At 54.4% G+C, this 16789-nt stretch overlaps 1 protein-coding gene across 3 annotated transcripts in view; it reads right to left on the bottom strand.

Annotated features, from left to right (window-relative positions):
* Positions 1 to 16789, bottom strand: part of LOC138854186 (uncharacterized) — a 581412-nt gene that overhangs the window by 255470 nt on the left and 309153 nt on the right. The window lies entirely within an intron of this gene.

Genomic DNA, 16789 nt, shown 5'->3' with positions numbered 1-16789 from the left:
TGTCAAGGAGAAGGCAATACTGACCTTAATAAAGCGTGTGGAGAACCCCAGTCATGTCTTTCTGTTCCTAGTTGTATGAGGTGCTGGTGTGAATATGATAATGAGTTGATAATCAGACACATGTGCATCAGTTAGGTACCTTCACTCCGAAACGTTTTGTCTAAGCAGTAGGCTTCTTCAGTCGAATACAGAGGAAGTAGCAGAAGTCTTTACATTTCTGTTATTCCTGCTGCCTCCTCTGTATTCGACTGAAGTCTGTATAGGCGAAACGCTTCGGAATAAGGATACCTAAGTTTTACACATGTGTCTTACATGAGAAGAGGATAGAATAATGTGCTTTTAAAGAACACTAGACCCGAGAGGGCATTCCCCGCTCGCTATTATTGAGAAAAAAGTGCACATCAACACACAAAGCAGAGATAATGAGGGGGTTCCATCATTTTCATCTGTGGTCTGGAATGTGAAAGAACACATCTCTGACTTTAATGTCCACATCTTCTGATTTAATACGAATATACAGGAGTATTAAATAGCTATACATCCACACATGTTAAAAACCTACCTATATGCAATTAACAAACATATTCCCATCAGTATGTTAAAAAAAACACGGCCTCTCATTTGAAAAACACGGCCTCTCATTTTAAAAAACACGGCCTCTCATTTAAAAAACACGGCCTCTCATTTTAAAAAACAAGGCCTCTCATTTATAAAACAATGCCCCTCATATAAAAAAACACTGCCCCTCATATAAAAAACACTGCCCCTCATATAAAAAACACTGCCCCTCATATAAAAAACACTGCCCCTCATATAAAAACACTGCCCCCTCATATAAAAAACACTGCCCCTCATATAAAAAACACTGCCCCTCATATAAAAAACACTGCCCCTCATATAAAAAACACTGCCCCTCATATAAAAACACTGCCCCTCATATAAAAAACACTGCCCCTCATATAAAAACACTGCCCCCTCATATAAAAAACACTGCCCTTCATATAAAAAACACTGCCCCCTCATATAAAAAACACTGCCCCTCATAAAAAACACTGCCCTCTCATATAAAAACACTGGCCTCTCATATAAAAACACTGCCCTCTCATATAAAAACACTGGCCTCTCATATAAAAACACTGGCCTCTCATATAAAAACACTGGCCTCTCATATAAAAACACTGCCCCTCATATAAAAACACTGCCCTCTCATATAAAAACACTGGCCTCTCATATAAAAACACTGCCCCTCATATAAAAACACTGCCCTCTCATATAAAAACACTGCCCCTCATATAAAAACACTGCCCCTCATATAAAAACACTGCCCTCTCATATAAAAACACTGCCTCTCATATAAAAACACTGGCCTCTCATATAAAAACACTGGCCTCTCATATAAAAACACTGCCCTCTCATATAAAAACACTGGCCCCTCATATAAAAACACTGCCCTCTCATATAAAAACACTGGCCTCTCATATAAAAACACTGCCCCTCATATAAAAACACTGCCCTCTCATATAAAAACACTGCCCTCTCATATAAAAACACTGGCCTCTCATATAAAAACACTGCCCCTCATATAAAAACACTGCCCTCTCATATAAAAACACTGGCCTCTCATATAAAAACACTGCCCTCTCATATAAAAACACTGGCCTCTCATATAAAAACACTGGCCTCTCATATAAAAACACTGGCCTCTCATATAAAAACACTGCCCTCTCATATAAAAACACTGGCCTCATATAAAAACACTGCCCTCTCATATAAAAACACTGGCCTCTCATATAAAAACACTGCCCCTCATATAAAAACACTGGCCTCTCATATAAAAACACTGGCCTCTCATATAAAAACACTGCCCTCTCATATAAAAACACTGCCCTCTCATATAAAAACACTGCCCTCTCATAAAAACACTGCCCTCTCATATAAAAACACTGCCCTCTCATATAAAAACACTGCCCTCTCATATAAAAACACTGGCCTCTCATATAAAAACACTGGCCTCTCATATAAAAACACTGCCCTCTCATATAAAAACACTGCCCTCTCATATAAAAACACTGCCCTCTCATATAAAAACACTGCCCTCTCATATAAAAACACTGCCCTCTCATATAAAAACACTGCCCTCTCATATAAAAACACTGCCCTCTCATATAAAAACACTACCCAACCCACCACGTACACGGACGAACTCACTACGTACAAGAGACCAACTCACACGTCCACTGACCAAGTCACCAAGTACAATGGACCAACTCACACGCTAACGGACAAGGAGACAAACTCACCACGTACACGGACGAGGTCACAACGTACCTGAGCAAGATAAAAACACGTGTGTCACAAGTTATTAAATTATCACAAGAAGAAATTAATAGATCTGACGGTAATCCCTAAAATCTGATCGTAATCCTTCAAATCACATGGTAATCCCTCAGATTTTAATGTAATCCTTCAAATGTGATGGCAGTCCCATCAATCTGACAGTAATCTCTTGGATCTGATAAACCCTGAAATCTGACAGTAATCCCTTAAATCTGACTGCAATCCCTTAAATCTGAATAATTAAATCTGGTGACAATCCAGTTACTATTATTTTAATCTAAGAAAATCTGATGGCAATCACTTAAATCTGACGGTAACTTAAATCTGACGATAATCACTTAAAAGTGTAATCAGAGCAGTTATCAAGAGCTTGTTATCCGCTGAAAAATCACTTCACACCCTGACATCACTGCCGCACACTGACATTACTGCCACACACACCCTGGTTTCACTGCCACACCCTGCCATCACTGTCACACACACCCTGGCTTTACTGCCACACCCTGACATCACTGCCACACTCTGACATCACTGCCATATACCCTGGAATCACAGCCACACCCTGGCATCATTGCCACCCTCTGACATCACTGCCACACACACCCTGGCAACACTGCCACACCCTGATATCACTCCCAAACCTTAGCATCACTGCGGCACTGACATCACTGCCACACACTGGCATCATTGCCACACTGGCATTACTGGTACACCCTAGCATCACTGCCACACTGACATCACTGCCACACACACCCTGGCTTCACTGCCACACCCTGACATCACTGCCACACACACCCTGGCTTCACTGCCACACCCTGACATCACTTCCACACCCTGACATCACTGCCACACACCCTGGCATCACTGCCACACACACCCTGGAATCACTGCCACACCCTGGCATCATTGCCACCCTCTGACATCACTGCCACACACACCCTGGCAACACTGCCACACCCTGATATAACTGCCACACCCTACCATCACTGCCACACCGACATCACTGCCACACTGACACCACTGCTACACACTGGCATTACTGGCACACTGGCATTACTGCCACACAATGGCATCACTGCCACACTGGCAGGGTAAACTGAGCTCTCTAAATTCCAACAGCTCCTAAAATCCCCTTCATTTCTTTTATCTTCCAGGACCGAGCAGCTGCTCTACGGTCGCTTTACCTTCCAAAACAAAAACCGAACATTTCCATTTTTAAACAAAGAACCAGCCACCAAACACACAACTATATTCCCTTTATGTTTTTAGGAATAAAAAAAATTATAATCGAATATCACGATTATCATTTCCATTTTAAATATTTTTAATTAATAATACAAAGTTCATTAAAATCCATGAAAGTAGGTTTATATATATATATATATATATATATATATATATATATATATATATATATATATATATATATATATATATATATATATAACAAAATATATTTTTATTTTGAGGTGTGACAGTATTTGTAGTGTAGTGGACACTATCACTCTTAATACCATTCGTTATATGCTTGTTCTCTGGTAATACGTCTGCATTCACTGCCTTGTCTATTTTTTCATTTTCCCTGTGGATCCAGAGTTACGGGACGTGGTATCAAGTGAGCAGCACATGGAATGACTTTCAGCGAGGGTGCAAACGCAGTCCTAATGTGAACTGCGTGCACGAAATGAAGGTTTGAAACACCTTGAAAAACTATGGGTGGAGTGTGACTCTCCTGAGTCCTCAGTCAGGTGCTCAAATGTCATCACAACCTGGACAGTACCTGGCTATCATGTGACACTGTCTCATAAATAGTGGAGGTGTCTGTGCGTGTTGATAATACTCACTCCCACAACACACGACACCTTCAACAGCACACGATACCTTTAACAGCACACATCACATCCCACAGCACACATCACCTCCCACAGCACACATCACCTCCCACAGCACACATCGCCTCCCACAGCACACGACACACACCACTACCAACCAATCGCTGAGGATTTTTACGACCCAAGTTCTCCGAATTCTTTCTTTCCTTCACCACCCCAGACTGTGTTAATATTGTGTGCCTGAAGCACTGGTGCTGCGAACCACTCCCACTCTCTGCCAACCACTCCCACTCTCTGCCAACCACTCCCACTCTCAACCACTCCCACTCTCTGCCAACCACTCCCACTCTCAACCACTCCCACTCTCTGCCAACCACTCCCACTCTCTGCCAACCACTCCCACTCTCAACCACTCCCACTCTCAACCACTCCCACTCTCTGCCAACCACTCCCACTCTCTGCCAACCACTCCCACTCTCAACCACTCCCACTCTCTGCCAACCACTCCCACTCTCTGTCAACCACTCCCACTCTCTGTCAACCACTCCCACTCTCTGTCTACCACTCCCACTCTCTGTATCACTCTCACTCTCTGTCAACCACTCCCACTCTCTGCCAACCACTCCCACTCTCAACCACTCCTACTCACTGTCAACCACTCCCACTCACTGTCAACCACTCCCACTCACTGTCAACCACTCCCACTCACTGTCTACCACTCCCACTCTGTCAACCACTCCCACTCTGTCAACCACTCCCACTCTCTGCCAACCACTCCCACTCTCAATCACTCCCACTCTCTGCCAACCACTCCCACTCTCTGCCAACCACTCCCACTCTTTGCCAACCACTCACACTCTCTGTCAACCACTCACACTCTCTGTCAAAAACTCCTACTCTCTGTCAACCACTCCCACTCTCTGCCAACCACTCCCACTCTCTGCCAACCACTCCCACTCTCTGTTAACCACTCCCACTCTCTGTCAAAAACTCCTACTCTCTGTCAACCACTCCCACTCTCTGCCAACCACTCCCACTCTCTGTTAACCACTCCCACTCTCTGTCAAAAACTCCTACTCTCTGTCAACCACTCCCACTCTCTGTCAACCACTCCCACTCTGTCAACCACTCCCACTCTCTGACAACCACTCCCACTCTCTGTCAACCACTCCCACTCTCTGTCAACCACTCCCACTCTCTGTCAACCACTCCCACTCTCTGTCAACCACTCCCACTCTCTGTCTACCACTCCCACTCTCAATCACTCCCACTCTCTGCCAACCACTCCCACTCTCTGTCAACCACTCCCACTCTCTGTCAACCACTCACTCTCTGTCAACCACTCCCACTCTCTGTCAACCACTCACTCTCTGTCAACCACTCACTCTCTGTCAACCACTCACACTCTCTGTCAACCACTCACACTCTCTGTCAACCACTCACACTCTCTGCCAACCACTCACACTCTCTGCCAACCACTCACACTCTCTGTCAACCACTCCCGCTCTCTGTCAACCACTCCCGCTCTCTGTCAACCACTCACACTCTCTGTCAACCACTCACACTCTCTGCCAACCACTCACACTCTCTGCCAACCACTCCCACTCTCTGTCAACCACTCCCACTCTCTGTCAACCACTCCCACTCTCTGTCAACCACTCCTATTCTCTGCCAACCACTGCCATTCTCTGCCAACCACTCACACTGTCAACCACTAGCACTCTGCCAACCACTCCCACTCTCTGCCAACCACTCCCACTCTCTGTCAACCACTCACACTCTCTGTCAACCACTCCCACTCTGCCAACCACTCCCACTCTCAATCACTCCCACTCTCTGCCAACCACAACCACTCTCTGCCAACCACTCCCACTCTCAACCACTCCCACTCTCTGCCACCACTCCCACTCTTTGCCAACCACTCCCACTCTCTGTCAACCACTCCCACTCTCTGCCAACCACTCCCACTCTCTGCCAACCACTCCCACTCTCTGCCAACCACTCCCACTCTCTGCCAACCACTCCCACTCTCTGCCAACCACTCCCACTCTCTGCCAACCACTCCCACTCTCCACCAAACACTCCCATTCTCCACCAACCACTCCCATTCTCCACCAACCACTCCCACTCTCCACCAAGCACTCCCACTCTCTGCCAACCACTCCCACTCTCTGCCAACCACTCCCACTCTCTGCCAACCACTCCCACTCTCCGCCAACCACTCCCACTCTTCACCAACCACTCCCACTCTCTGCCAAACACTCGCACTCTCTGCCAACCACTCCCACTCTCTGCCAAGCACTCCCACTCTCCACCAAGCACTCCCACTCTCCACCAAGCACTCCCACTCTCCACCAAGCACTCCCACTCTCCACCAAGCACTCCCACTCTCCACCAAGTACTCCCACTCTCCACCAACCACCCCCACTCTCCACCAACCATTCCCACTCTCCACCAACCACTCCCTCTCTCTGCCAACCACTCCCACTCTCCACCAAGCACTCCCACTCTCTGCCAAGCACTCCCACTCTGCCAAGCACTCCCACTCTCTGCCAGCCACTCCCACTCTCTGCCAACCACTCCCACTCTCTGCCAACTACTCCCACTCTCCACCAACCACTCCCTCTCTCTGCCAACCACTCCCACTCTCCACCAAGCACTCCCACTCTCTGCCAAGCACTCCCACTCTCTGCCAACCACTCCCACTCTCTGCCAGCCACTCTCACTCTCTGCCAACCACTCCCACTCTCTGCCAACTACTCCCACTCTCTGCCAACCACTCCCACTCTGCCAACCACTCCCACTCTCTGCCAGCCACTCCCACTCTCTGCCAACCACTCCCACTCTCTGCCAACTACTCCCACTCTCCACCAAGCACTCCCACTCTCTGCCAACCACTCCCACTCTGCCAACCACTCCCACTCTCTGCCAACCACTCCCACTCTCTGCCAACCACTCCCACTCTCTGCCAACCACTCCCACTCTCTGCCAACCACTCCCACTCTGTCAAAAACTCCTACTCTCTGTCAACCACTCCCACTCTCTGCCAACCACTCCCACTCTCTGCCAGCCACTCCCACTCTCTGCCAGCCACTCTCACTCTCTGCCAACCACTCCCACTCTCTGCCAACTACTCCCACTCTCTGCCAACCACTCCCACTCTGCCAACCACTCCCACTCTCTGCCAGCCACTCCCACTCTCTGCCAACCACTCCCACTCTCTGCCAACTACTCCCACTCTCCACCAAGCACTCCCACTCTCTGCCAACCACTCCCACTCTGCCAACCACTCCCACTCTCTGCCAACCACTCCCACTCTCTGCCAACCACTCCCACTCTCTGCCAACCACTCCCACTCTCTGCCAACCACTCCCACTCTCTGTCAACCACTCCCACTCTGTCAAAAACTCCTACTCTCTGTCAACCACTCCCACTCTCTGCCAACCACTCCCACTCTCTGCCAACCACTCCCACTCTCTGTTAACCACTCCCACTCCCTGTCAACCACTTCCACTCTCTGTCAAAAACTCCTACTCTCTGTCAACCACTCCCACTCTCTGACAACCACTCCCACTCTCTGTCAACCACTCCCACTCTCTGTCAACCACTCCCACTCTCTGTCAACCACTCCCACTCTCTGTCTACCACTCCCACTCTCAATTACTCCCACTCTCTGCCAACCACTCCCACTCTCTGCCAACCACTCACACTCTCTGTCAACCACTCACACTCTCTGTCAACCACTCACACTCTCTGCCAACCACTCCCACTCTCTGTCAACCACTCCCACTCTCCACCAAGCACTCGCACTCTCTGCCAAGCACTCCCACTCTCCGCTTCACCTAAATAATAGCGGGCAAATAGCATTGATTCTGTGCGGACGTGGTGTTGTTCCGAAGTACACAATATCCACAACAGCTGTGTAAACACCAAGCATGCACAAAAATCTACATTAGTAACAACACTTCGCTCTAAGTACAGTGAACCTTATTCCAAATAATAGCACGTTGTGTACTGTTTATCTACATGAAATTTTGTGTTGAGGTGGACGAAAGATTTACAAATTGCATAATGGTGGCCCGTGCTCACCTTGGAAGGTAAGGGGCCATTATCATCAGTTTAAATGGCCAGAAATAAGCCCATGGTTACCGGACGGAGGGTCGAGGTTACACAAGCGTATATACATACAAAATTACAAATCTCATATTTACACATCTCATTCATGGTATAAAACCTTGGTAATAGATGATGAGAACTTGGTTTGAAAAGACACTTGAGCAAACACTAGGATATATTAGAAAACTTTTCGGTCCTGGGACCTTGATCAAGGTCCCAGGACCGAAAAGTTTTCTAATATATCCTAGTGTTTGCTCAAGTGTCTTTTTAAACCACATCACAGTCATACCTGTGACCGGTTTCGAGAGGTTTTCCAGCTTCGCAGCTGTGCTTGCCTGGTCACCCAGGCTGTTGATGTTAGCCGCACACTGGCCTTCACAGCCCTCATAGCCTGGTATGACCTGATACTTGGTAGAACTAATGATCCACTTTCATCTTGAAAACTTCCACACTTGTTCCGACAATGTTTCTGATATCTGTTGTAGCAAGTTATTAGTCTTGGAGCGCACATGTTGTGCCCATCACCACCTTGCTTATAATTCCATATATTTTATACCTCCTCCCACATTTCTCACTTCAGTGAGTTACGACAGAGTGCAAGTTTGTGATCTGACTACCAAGTATCTTAAATGGATATATCATCAGGTATCTCTCTCTCTCTCTCTCTCTCTCTCTCTCTCTCTCTCTCTCTCTCTCTCCTTCTCTCCACTGAGTACATTACAACTACTGTGAGCGTTCCCAGGAGCGTAAATGGCAGAAAAAGAGAGAGGAAGATATGTAGTAAGATGGGAGAGAGAAAGGGAAGATGGATTAGGAAGATGAGGGAAAGAAAATGAAAGAGAGAGGAAGCAGAGTAAAAAAGAGGTGGGAAGGAGAAGAACCGTAGAAAGAAAATGAAGAGGATAAGAAAAGGAAAAGATGAAGATGTAAGGAAGGAGGTGCAGAGGTACAGGCTGGTGATGGTAAGATCAAGCAAGGAATGGTAACACACACACCTGCTACTCTCAGGGCCTTCCCCACTAATGCTCCCCTCTCCTTCCTCCTTCCCCTCTTCTTCCTCCTTCCCCTCTTCTCCTTCCTCCTTCCCCTCTACTTCCTTCTTCCCCTCTTCTCCTTCCTCCTTCCCCTCCTCGGCCTTCATCCTTCCCCTCCTCTCCTTCCTCCTTCCCCTCTTCTTCCTCCTTCCCCTCTTCTCCTTCCTCCTTCCCCTCTACTTCCTTCTTCCCCTCTTCTCCTTCCTCCTTCCCCTCCTCGGCCTTCATCCTTCCCCTCCTCTCCTTCCCCTCTTCTTCCTCCTTCCCCTCTTCTCCTTCCTCCTTCCCCTCTACTTCCTTCTTCCCCTATTCTCCTTCCTCCTTCCCCTCCTCGGCCTTCATCCTTCCCCTCTCCTTCCTCCGTCCCCTCTTCTTCCTCCTTCCTCCGTCCCCTCTTCTTCCTCCTTCGTCCCTTTTTCTTCCTCCTTCCCCTCCACTCCTTCCTCCTTCCCCACTTCTTCCTCCTTCCCCTCCTCTCCTTCCTCCTTTCCCCTCTTCTTCCTCCTTCCCCTCCTCTCCTTCCTCCGTTCCCTCTTCTTCCTCCTTCCTCCGTCCCTTTTTCTTCCTCCTTCCCCTCCTCTCCTTCCTCCTTCCCCTCTTCTTCCTCCTTCCCCTCCTCTCCTTCCTCCGTCCCCTCTTCTTCCTCCTTCCTCCGTCCCTTTTTCTTCCTCCTTCCCCTCCTCTCCTTCCTCCTTCCCCTCCTCTCCTTCCACCTTCCCCTCTTCTTCCTCCTTCCCCTCCTCTCCTTCCTCCGTCCCCTCTTCTTCCTCCTTCCTCCGTCCCTTTTTCTTCCTCCTTCCCATCCTCTCCTTCCTCCTTCCCCACTTCTTCCTCCTTCTCCTCCTCTCCTTCCCCCTTCCACTCCTCTCCTTCCTTCCCCTCTTCTCCTTCCTCCTTCCCCTCTTCTTCCTATTTCCTCCGTCCCTTCTTCTTCCTCCTTCCCCTCCTCTCCTTCCTCCGTCCCCTCTTCTTCCTCCTTCCTTTCTTCTTCCTCCTTCCCCTCCTCTCCTTCCTCCGTCCCCTCTTCTTCCTCCTTCCCCTCCTCTCCTTCCTCCTTCCCCACTTCTTCCTCCTTCCCCTCCTCTCCTTCCTCCTTCCCCACTTCTTCCTCCTTCCTCTCCTCTCCTTCCTCTTTCCCCACTTCTTCCTCGTTCCCCTCCTCTCCTTCCTCCTTCCCCTCTTCTTCCTCTTTCCCCACTTCTTCCTCGTTCCCCTCCTCTCCTTCCTCCTTCCCCTCTTCTTCCTCCTTCCCCTCCTCTCCTTCCTCCTTCCTCCTTCCCCACTTCTTCCTCCTTCCCTCTCTCCTTCCTCCTTCCCCTCTTCTCCCTCCTTCCCCTCCTCTCCTTCCTCCGTCCCCTCTTCTTCCTCCTTCCCCTCCTCTCCTTCCTTCCCCTCTTCTTCCTCCTTCCCCTCCTCTTCTTCCTCCTTCCCCACTTCTTCCTCCTTCCCCTCCTCTCCTTCCTCCGTCCCCTCTTCTTCCTTCTTCCTCCGTCGCTTCTTCTTCCTCCTTCCCCTCCTCTCCTTCCTCCTTCCCCTCCTCTTCTTCCTCCTTCCCCACGTCTTCCTCCTTCCCCTCCTGTCCTTTCTCCTTCCCCTCTTCTTCCTCCTTCCCCTCCTCTCCTTCCTCCTTCCCCTCTCCTTCCTCCTTCCCCTCCTTGGCCTTCATCCTTCCCTTCTTCCTCCTTCCCCTCCTCTCCTTCCTCCTTCCTCTGTTCTTCCTCCTTCCCCTCTTCTCCTTCCTCCTTCCCCTCTACTTCCTTCTCCCCCTCTTCTCCTTCCTCCTTCCCCTCATCGGCGTTCATCCTTCCCCTCTCCTTCCTCCGTCCCCTCTTCTTCCTCCTTCCTCCGTCCATTTTTCTTCCTCCTTCCCCTCCTCTCCTTCCTCCTTCCCCTCCTCTCCTTCCACCTTCCCCTCTTCTTCCTCCTTCCCCTCCTCTCCTTCCTCCGTCCCCTCTTCTTCCTCCTTCCTCCGTCCCCTCTTCTTCCTCCTTCCTCCTTCCCCTCTTCTTCCTCCTTCCTCCTTCCCCTCCTCTCCTTCCTCCTTCCCCTCCTCTCCTTCCTCCTTCCCCTCATCTCCTTCCTCCTTCCCCTCCACTCCTTCCTCCGTCCCATCTTCTTCCTCCTTCCCCTCCTCTCCTTCCTCCTTCCCCACTTCTTCCTCCTTCTCCTCCTCTCCTTCCCCCTTCCCCTCCTCTCCTTCTTCCTTCCCCTCTTCTCCTTCCTCCTTCCCCTCTTCTTCCTCCTTCCTCCGTCCCTTTTTCTTCCTCCTTCCCCTCCTCTCCTTCCTCCTTCCCCTCCTCTCCTTCCACCTTCCCCTCTTCTTCCTCCTTCCCCTCCTCTCCTTCCTCCGTCCCCTCTTCTTCCTCCTTCCTCCGTCCCTTTTTCTTCCTCCTTCCCCTCCTCTCCTTCCTCCTTCCCCTCTTCTTCCTCCTCCCCCTCCTCTACTTCCTCCGTCCCCTCTTCTTCCTCCTTCCTCCGTCCCTTTTTCTTCCTCCTTCCCCTCCTCTCCTTCCTCCGTCCCCTCTTCTTCCTCCTTCCCCTCCTCTCCTTCCTCGTTCCCCTCCTCTCCTTCCTCCTTCCCCTCTTCTTCCTCCTTCCCCTCCTCTCCTTCCTCCTTCCCCCTCTCCTTCCTCCTTCCCCTCTTCTACCTCCTTCCCCTCCTCTCCTTCCTCCGTCCCCTCTTCCTTCTTCCTCCGTCCCTTCTTCTTCCTCCTTCCGGTCCTCTCCTTCCTCCTTCCCCTCTTCTTCCTCCTTCCCCTCCTCTCCTTCCTCCTTCCCCACTTCTTTCTCCTTCCCCTCCTCTCCTTCCTCCTTCCCCTCTTCTTCCTCCTTCCCCTCCTCTCCTTCCTCCTTCCCCTCTACTTCCTCCTTCCCCTCCTTTCCTTCCTCCGTCCCCTCTTCTTCCTCCTTCCCCTTCCTCCTTCCCCACTTCTTCCTCCTTCCCCTCTTCTTCCTCCTTCCCCTCCTCTCCTTCCTCCTTCCCCCTCTCCTTCCTCCATCCCCTCTTCTACCTCCTTCCCCTCCTCTCCTTTCCCCGTCCCCTCTTCTTCCTTCTTCCTCCGTCCCTTCTTCTTCCTCCTTCCCCTCCTCTCCTTCCTCCTTCCCCACTTCTTCCTCCTTCCCCCTCTCCTTCCTCCTTCCCCTCTTCTACCTCCTTCCCCTCCTCTCCTTCCTCCGTCCCCTCTTCTTCCTTCTTCCTCCGTCCCTTCTTCTTCCTCCTTCCCCTCCTCTCCTTCCTCCTTCCCCTCTTCTTCCTCCTTCCCCTCCTCTCCTTCCTCCTTCCCCACTTCTTCCTCCTTCCCCTCCTCTCCTTCCTCCTTCCTCTCTTCTTCCTCTCCTGTCCTTCCTCCTTCCTCCGTCCCCTCATCTTCCTCCTTCCCCTCCTCTCCTTCCTCCGTCCCTCTTCTTCCTCCTTCCCCTCCTCTCCTTCCTCCGTCCCCTCTTCTTCCTCCTTCCCCTCCTCTCCTTCCTCCTTCCCCTCTTCTTGCTCCTTCCTCCGTCCCCTCTTCTTCCTCCTTCCCCTCCTCTCCTTCCTCCGTCCCCTCTTCTTCCTCCTTCCCCTCCTCTCCTTCCTCCTTCCTCTCTTCTTGCTCCTTCCTCCGTCCCCTCTTCCTCCTTCCCCTCCTCTCCTTCCTCCGTCCCCTCTTCTTCCTCCTTCCCCTCCTCTCCTTCCTCCTTCCCCTCTTCTTGCTCCTTCCTCCGTCCCCACTTCCTCCGTCCCCTCCTCGCCTTCCTCCGTCCCCTCTTCTTCCTCCTTCCCCTCCTCTCCTTCCTCCTTCCCCTCTTCTTGCTCCTTCCTCCGTCCCCTCTTCTTCCTCCTTCCCCTCCTCTCCTTCCTCCGTCCCCTCTTCTTCCTCCTTCCCCTCCTCTCCCTCCTCCTTCCCCTCTTTTTCCTCCTTCCTCCGTCCCCTCTTCTTCCTCCTTCCCCTCCTCTCCTTCCTCCGTTCCCTCCTCTCCTTCCTCCTTCTCCTCCTCTCCTTCCTCCGTCCCCTCTTCTTACTCCTCCTCCTCTTCTTCCTCCTCTTCCTCCTCCGCTTCTTCCTCCTCCTCTTCATCCTCCTCTTCTTCCTCTCTCTCATCATCAACTTACCCTCACAATAACCTTGATAAATAAGGTTCAGTTTTCAAACATGTGTTTACGTACGTGTTGCTTCTCTCCCCACCACCCCACACCTGGTCCCTCCCCACCACCCCACACCTGGTCCCTCCCCACCACCTCACACCTGGTCCCTCCCCACCACCCCACACCTGGTCCCTCCCCACCACCTCACACCTGGTCCCTCCCCACCACCCCACACCTGGTCCCTCCCCACCACCCCACACCTGGTCCCTCCCCACCACCTCACACCTGGTCCCTCCCCACCACCCCACACCAGGTCCCGCCCCACCACCCCACACCTGGTCCCTCCCCACCACCTCACACCTGGTCCCTACCCACCACCCCACACCTGGTCCCTCCCCACCACCTCACACCTGGTCCCTCCCCCCCACCCCCCACCCGGTCCCTCCCCACCACTCCACACCTGGTCCCTCCCCACCACCCCACACCTGGTCCCTCCCCACCACTCCACACCTGGTCCCTCCCCACCACCTCACACCTGGTCCCTCCCCACCACCCCACACCTGGTCCCTCCCCACCACCCCACACCTGGTCCCTCCCCACCACTCCACACCTGGTCCCTCCCCACCACCTCACACCTGGTCCCTCCCCACCACCCCACCCCTGGTCCCTCCCCACCACCCCACACCTGGTCCCTCCCCACCACCTCACACCTGGTCCCTCCCCACCACCCCACACCTGGTCCCTCCCCACCACCTCACACCTGGTCCCTCCCCACCACCCCACACCTGGTCCCTCCCCACCACCCCACACCTGGTCCCTCCCCACCACCCCACACCTGGTCCCTCCCCACCACTCCACACCTGGTCCCTCCCCACCACCCCACACCTGGTCCCTCCCCACCACCCCACACCTGCTCCCTCCCCCCCACCCCACACCTGGTCCCTCCCCACCACTCCACACCTGGTCCCTCCCCACCACCCCACACCTGGTGTCTCCCCACCACTCCACACCTGGTCCCTCCCCACCACTCCACACCTGGTCCCTCCCCACAACCCCACACCGGGTCCCGCCCCCCCACCCCACACCTGGTCCCTCCCCACCACTCCACACCTGGTCCCTCCCCACCACCCCACACCTGGTCCCTCCCCACCACCTCACACCAGGTCCCTCCCCACCACCCCACACCTGGTCCCTCCCCACCACCACACACCTGATCCCTCCCCACCACCTCACACCTGGTCTCTCCCCACGACCCCACACCTGGTCCCTCCCTACCACTTCACACCTGGTCCCGCCCCCCCACCCCACACCTGGTCCCTCCCCACCACCCCACACCTGGTCCCTCCCCCCCACTCCACACCTGGTCCCTCCCCACCACCCCACACCGGGTCCCTCCCCACCACCCCACACCTGGTCCCTCCCCACCACTCCACACCTGGTCCCTCCCCACCACCCCACACCTGGTCCCTCCCCACCACCTCACACCTGGTCCCTCCCCACCACCCCACACCTGGTCCCTCCCCACCACCACACACCTGATCCCTCCCCACCACCTCACACCTGGTCTCTCCCCACGACCCCACACTTGGTCCCTCCCTACCACTTCACACCTGGTCCCTCCCCACCACCCCACACCTGGTCCCTCCCTACCACCCCACACCTGGTCCCTCCCCACCACCTCACACCTGGTCCCTCCCCACCATTTACACCTGGTCCCTCCCCACCACCTCACACCTGGTCCCTCCCCACCACCCCACACCTGGTCCCTCCCCACCACCCCACACCTGGTGTCTCCCCACCACCCCACACCTAGATCCCTACCCACCACCCCACACCTGGTCCCTCCCCACCACCTCACACCTGGTCTCTCCCCACCACCCCACACCTGGTCCCTCCCCACCACCCCCCACCAGGTCCTTCCCCACCACCCCACACCTGGTCCCACCCCACCACCCCACACCGGGTCCCTCCCCACCACCCCACACCTGGTCAATCCCCACCACCCCACACCTGGTACCTCCCCACCACCCCACACCAGGTCCCTCCCCACCACTCCACACCTGGTCCCTCCCCACCACCCCACACCGGGTGCCTCCCCACCACCCCACACCTGGTCCCTCCCCACCACCGCACACCTGGTCCCTCCCCATCACCTCACACCTGGTCCCTCCCCCCCACCCCACACCTGGTCCCTCCCCACCACCTCACACCTGGTCCCTCCCCACCACCCCACACCTGGTCCCTCCCCACCACCCCACACCTGGTCCTTCCCCACCTCACACCTGGTCCCTCCCCACCACCACACACCTGGTCCCTCCCCACCACCTCACACCTGGTCCCTCCCCACCACCCCACACCTGGTCCCTCCCCACCACCCCACACCTGGTCCCTCCCCACCACCTCACACCTGGTCCCTCCCCACCACCTCACACCTGGTCCCTCCCCACCACCCCACACCTGGTCCCTCCCCACCACCCCACACCTGGTCCCTCCCCACCACCTCACACCTGGTCCCTCCCCACCACCACACACCTGGTCCCTCCCCACCACCCCACACCTGGTCCCTCCCCACCACCCCACACCTGGTCCCTCCCCACCACCCCACACCTGGTCCCTCCCCACCACCTCACACCTGTTCCCTCCCCACCACCCCACACCTGGTCCCTCCCCACCACCCCACACCTGGTCCCTCCCCACCACCCCACACCTGGTCCCTCCCCACCACCCCACACCTGGTCCCTCCCCACCACCCCACACCTGGTCCCTCCCCACCACCCCACACCTGGTCCCTCCCCACCACTCCACACCTGGTCCCTCCCCACCCCCCCACACCGGGTCCCTCCCCACCACTCCACACCTGGTCCCTCCCCAACACTCCACACCTGGTCCCTCCCCACCACCGCACACCTGGTCCCTCCACACCACTCCACACCTGGTCCCTCCCCACCACTCCACACCTGGTCCCTCCCCCCCACCCCACACCTGGTCCCTCCCCACCACCCCACACCTGGTCCCTCCCCACCACTCCACACCTGGTCCCTCCCCACCACCCCACACCTGGTCCCTCCCCACCACTCCACACCTGGTCCCTCCCCACCACTCCACACCTGGTCCCTCCCCACAACCCCACACCGGGTCCCTCCCCACCACCCCACACCTGGTCCCTCCCCACCACTCCACACCTGGTCCCTCCCCACCACCCCACACCTGGTCCCTCCCCACCACCTCACACCTGGTCCCTCCCCACCACCCCACACCTGGTCCCTCCCCACCACCACACACCTGATCCCTCCCCACCACCTCACACCTGGTCTCTCCCCACGACCCCACACCTGGTCCCTCCCTACCACTTCACACCTGGTCCCTCCCCACCACCCCACACCTGGTCCCTCCCCATCACTCCACAC

Source organism: Cherax quadricarinatus, chromosome 51, assembly GCF_038502225.1.
Source record: "Cherax quadricarinatus isolate ZL_2023a chromosome 51, ASM3850222v1, whole genome shotgun sequence".
NCBI classification, from domain to species: domain Eukaryota; kingdom Metazoa; phylum Arthropoda; class Malacostraca; order Decapoda; family Parastacidae; genus Cherax; species Cherax quadricarinatus.
Note: the sequence above shows the minus strand (reverse complement) of the source record. Positions and strands in the feature narration are given on the sequence as shown.